Here is a 5,867-nt window from a genome sequence, read left to right on the forward strand (position 1 = left end):
TCCTTAATGTACACTTTTATTTTTCAGTTCTGCTTAGGTGCTTGTAAAAGTCAGTTTTAAATTGGAAAGCACTGTCTGAATTAAGAGTATAAAGTAAGGTTCAGGTTTATGACATTTTTAAGACCTAAAAATAGGACACCAGTGTTTTTCTTCCTCCTTTTCTCTCTTCCTGAAACTAATTTTCCCCCTGACAAATCTTCCAGTGGTAGTTTTGGTTAGGAAGACAAACAGATTTTTTCCCCAGGATGGGAAACTGCTTGCTTGTGGAAGACATTCTGGCTCCTGATAGTTGCAGTGGACTCGGTCCTGGCCTGCAGGTGCAGATGGGCTGTGCAGATCACTGCCTGGCTGGTGCCCCTCAGTAGGCAAGTGCAGAGCTTTTAGGGGTTCCTGGGAAGATGGCGCTGTAGGGGGTGGGGCTCACTTTGGGGGAGACCATGGTCACTGAGGGACTCAGGCTGGCCTCAGGAGCCGAAGAAAGAGCACAGGGCAGCACCCTGGGTTCCAGCTCTGGTGAGCAGATGGTCATATCCCACCCACAGGGAGGGAAAGGCCCTGCATCATCAGGATGTGCTGAAGTAGGCTGACCCTAGACATGCTGAAATTGCCAGCTTGGAGATGGAGAATGGGATCTATAACTTTGTAGGAATTCTCTAGGGCTGGTGGCTGAGATGTGAGCCTGGCTCTAGCTGCCCACCAGTGCCTGTAGCCTCTCATATGTTTCACAGGATCCTCAGGGCCTCTAGTGTTAGAGGTTGTCACGTATGACTAAAGTACAGTCCCTATAGCTATGTCTCTGCTGCCCCTCTAAGTCACAGTACAGGGAGGGGGTGTCTCCCTGCTGGGAGCGGCTATGACAAACCTGTGGGTCACGTACTGAGCAAGGTCTTACGGATGGGGTATCGGGGTTGCTGAAGAACAGAATCTGTTGTCACTTTGGGATCTGGCCCTGATGACCCATGGAGAGTAGCTCTGCACCCTCAGAAGGAGGGACTTAGGTGTTTCAGGGTGGAGAGAACATAGGGAGTTTTGCTAGTGTCCATTGTCCCCTTGGTGATGTCCAGAATTCAACCTGCCTACCATTGGTTGCCTGCTTAGCAGAGACGAAGTCTGACTAGGAAGCACACTGACCCCAGTCACCATGCTGAGTACGTACTTAATCTATACAATTTTCTGGGTTTTTGTTTTGAGACAGGGTCTCACTGTGTAGCTCAGGCTAGCTATTGCTGTGTAGCCCAGGTTGTCCTCAAACTTAGTAGTCCTGCCTCAGCCTCTCAAGTGCAGGGTTTATAGGTACATGCCACCATGCCTGGCTCCTAGCTTTTTTTGTTTTTTTAATCACAAATCTTAATGGCTTAAGGGGACAAGTTAATAGTTATCACAGTTTGTCATTTTCTAGCATGTATTTGATATTGTTATTGCTGCTCTGCCTTAGCAAAAGTGACATAATTGTTCTAATCAGTTCTCCCCAGTATGCCAAGACTGAGATTACCTAAAAAATACTATAGGCCAGTGCCAAAAACCAAGGCTGGGCCAAGTAGGCAGCAACTTCTCATCCCCAGTAAATTGAAGAGAGAAGGATCTTGCAACAGAAAGCTACATCATGGAGAAGTAGTCATTACCTAAAGGTTCTAAAGACGCAATAAAGCTACCTGCTATAAGCAATTTACAAGCATCAACCCAGAAATTAAACTTAAAAAGATAGAAAATGAGAAGACACTTAAGATGAAATCCCAGACTTCAGCTTACCAGAGGCAAACCCAGGGAAGTAGTGGAGTAGAACAACTCAAAAGCCACCCGTCAAGTGCTTTCTAAAGTGGCAGAAGTAAAAGCAGATGTACAAGGCTCTAGAAGAAATCAAACCAGAAATAACTTCTCAGATTTAACTATAGAGATGGTGACCACAGTGAAAGACATGTTAGTGACAAGTAGATACAGATTTTGTGTTTAAATGGAGCTTAGGAAAATGATAGAAACTATGAACCCTCAACATAGGAAAGGAATGGAATCCAGGAAACATTCAAACAGATCTCCAGGAGATTAAACATTCCTTTGAAAATATATGCAGCAGAATGAGCCAGTGAGGACAATACCATATCTAGAAGATAGCATTGCAGTTAGTGATCATGGGAAGAAATATTTCTTAAAAATGGCAAGAGCTGGGAATTTAGCTCAGTGACATAAATTCCTGCTTGGCAAGCATAAGGTGGTGAGTTTGAGCCCTGGTACCCTAAATAAATATTCTTGGGGCTGGGGATTTAGCTCAGTGGCATAAGTGCCTGCCTTGTAGGCGCACGGTTGTAAGTTCGTTCTCCGGTACCAATAAAATAAATAGCAAGACACCATGAAAAATCAATCCAACAGCTGCTAGATAATGCAAAGAAGAATAAGGTTGATCAGAGTCCATGAAAAAGCAGATGGCACAAGTGGCATAAAAAACCAGTTCACAGAAGTCATGGCAGAACACTTCCCAAGCAAGGAAAAAGAATTTGACAGATAAGTGAGGGATACAGAACTCCAGTTAGCCTTGATTTTTAAAAAAACCTACAACAAGGCATATAATAGCCAAGATTGTAGAACTTCAACACAAGAACAGACTAGTAAAAGCTGTTAGAGAAAAATCACCTATAAGGAAGATCCATCGGCATCACAGCTAACTTCTTAACACAGACCCTCAAATCACAGAGAGTTTGGAGTGAATTATTTCAAGCCCTAGGAGAAAAGAGTCCCCAACCCAGACTGATATACCCCACAAAACGGTCTTTCAAAATTGGTGCAGAAAATAAGATATTTCCATGACAACACTAGAGGAAATCTGAAACCAAACTTGCACTGCAAAATGTTCTGAAGGGTATTCTAGAGATAAGGACTATAACTCCATGAACCCAAACAGAAGGAATCTACCAGGCAAGGCAAGCAATTAAACAGGAAAAATGGGAACCAATAACAGGAAAATGACACGACAAGGATAAGTGACTACATATCAGTTATACCATCAATGTAAATTGTCTCAATTCACCAAACAGTGGCAGAATGGATCAAGAAGCAAGATCCAGCAATATGCTGCATACACAAAACATTTAATTAAAAAAGAAATTCATAGACAAAGTCTGAAGATGGAAAACTCCATGGAAAAAAGCAAGGGTAGCTGTTCTGTTTGCAGAAAAGTGAATTTCAACTAAGACTGATTAAGAGACAAAATCACTATGTCCTTGTAAAGAGAGCAGTCTAAGAGGAAGAGATGACATATATATATATACCAAATGCTAGCACACTCAGATAAAACAAGTGGAGATTTAAAAACTCAGTTAAGCTCTACAATTATAATTGGGTACCTCAATACCATACAGTTACAAATAGATGAGCTAAAGAAAAAAAAAACCTGTCAGAATCAAACCAAACCTTTGAAAAAATGGACTAAGCAGATGTGTAAGTGTTCCACCCCATGTCAGAATACACATAATTCTCAGCAGCACATGAAATGTTCTCCAAAATAGATCATGTACTAGCTCTACATCCAATAGTATTGCGATAAAGTTCTATTAATCTTTTTTGTATTTTTTTATTTTAAAAAGATTAAGATAAAAGAGGACATAACAATATAGATCAGAACAATTTAAACAGCACAGTATTTCACGACAAGACAGCCTGACATAACAGTAGATACCATAGTGTGTCTTTCCTTGAAATACTTCAGTATACCTTCATACACTGTATTATCAAACATAACAAAATAGTATAAAACCATTCAAGAGAATGAAAGCATTAAAGGATATTCAGAACCAACCAACAGAAAACAAACAATGGTTACTGTATTATATCCTTGTCCATAAATTTTGTTTATACTATCATGCATAATAAAATCCAATAAGATACAACATGATAGAACCTATGGAGACAAGAACAAAAGCATGGTAGGACTTTAAAACAAGATGATATTAAATCAGCACTGGCTATTATAATGTCCTGTTTTCTTCAAAATAGCTGTTCATATAATCATAGACAATAAAATCAAACAACCCAGAATAAAACATTCCAACTAAAGAATGAAAACGAGGCTTCAAAGCAGTATAATGGGGAATCATGATTACCATGTACTTTTATGTATTCTTAACATTTCTTAAACTAGGGAGACTATATGGTATTTATACATGTGAGTTTGATTTATTTTCACACAAGCTATTTATAAATATCTCAATGTGATCATTTTTATAACTGACTAGTACTCCATTATATAAAAAAACCACAACTTTTTTATCCATTCCTCAGTTGATGGACACTTAGGTTGTTTCCAAGATCTGGCTATTACAAATTGTGCTGCTATAAACATGGTTGCACATATGTCGCTATGGTGTGATGTTTTCAGTTCTTACAGGAATATATCCAGAAGTGGAATAGCTGGATCAAATGGGACTTCCAATCCTAGCTTTTTGAGAAATCTCCAGACTGACCTCCACAAAGGTTGTACCAGCCTACACTCCCACCAACACTGCAGGAGAGTTCCTTTTTCCCCACAGTCTCTCCAGCACTTGTGGGTGGTTTTCTTGATCCTGGCCATTCTTAGTTAAAATTTTTTTTTTTTTTTTTTTTTTTTGTCTTTTTAGTTTTTATCGGTACCAGGGATCGAACTCACGACTGCCTGCTTGCAAGGCAGGTCCTTATGCCACTGAGCTAAATCCCCAGCCCCCAATCCTGGCCATTCTTTCAGGAGTGAGATGGGGTCTCAGTGTTGTTTTCATTTGAATTTCTCTAATGAGTAAAAATGATGAACATTTTTTCATGTATTTATTTGCCATTTGTATTTCTTCATCTGAGAACTGTATATTCATCTCAGATGCCCATTTTTGGATTGGATCTTTGAATTTTGGGGGTCTGAGTTTTTTAATTCTTTGTTTTAGACAGAAGTCCTTTGTCTGAGGGACAGTTCACTAAGATTGTTCCGCAATTTGTGGGTTTTCTTTTCACTGTGCTGGAAATTTCTTTTGATGTGCAGAAACTTTTTAATAACATGTGATCCCAGTTATTGATTCTGTGAAGTATTTCCGGTGCAGTTTGATTACTGTTCATGAATTCTCTACCTACTCCTATGTCTTCAAGGTTTTTACCCAATTTGTCTTCCAATAGATTTAGTGTTTCTGTTTTAATATTCAGATCTTCGATCCATTTAGATTTTAATTTAGTACATAGTGATAGGCATGGGTCTAGTTTTAGTTTTTGGCCTATGGAGACCCAGTTTTTGCAGCAACATTTATTAAAGAGACTGTCATTCTTCCAGTGAACATGTTTGGCCCCTTTATCAAAGATAAGGTGGTTGAGTGTGTTTGTAGTTGTGGTTGTATCATCTAGTCTATTCCATTGATCTTCAGATCTGTTTTTATTCCAGTACCATGTTGATTTTATTACAGTTGCTTTGTAGTATAACTTCAAGTCAGGGATTGTGATGCCTCCTGCCTTGCCTTTGCTGCTTAGAACTGTCTTTGCTATTCTAGATCTCCTCTGGTTCCAGATGAATTTTAGAAGTGATTTCTCTAGATCTTTGAGGTATGTTGATGGCATTTTTATTGGGATTGCATTGAATCTGTGTAACAGTTTTGAGAGAATGGCCATTTTCAAATATTTGTTCTTTGCATCCATGAGCAAGGGATGTCTTTCCACTTTCTGAAATCCTCTTCAATTTCTTTTTCAGGGTATTATAATTTTCCCTGTATAGATCTTTCACTTTCATGAGAATAATTCCTAAATATTTCATTTTTTTGGATGCTAGTGTGAAGGGTGTGGCCTTTGTCTGTGATTTTGTTGTTAGTGTATAGAAATGCTATTAATTTTTTAACATTTTTTTTGTCTTTTTCATCGGTACCGGGGATCGA

This window comes from Cavia porcellus, unplaced genomic scaffold (genome assembly GCF_034190915.1).
Source record: "Cavia porcellus strain 051 isolate PalLab524CR breed Dunkin Hartley unplaced genomic scaffold, mCavPor4.1 scaffold_23, whole genome shotgun sequence".
Taxonomy (NCBI): Eukaryota; Metazoa; Chordata; class Mammalia; order Rodentia; family Caviidae; genus Cavia; species Cavia porcellus.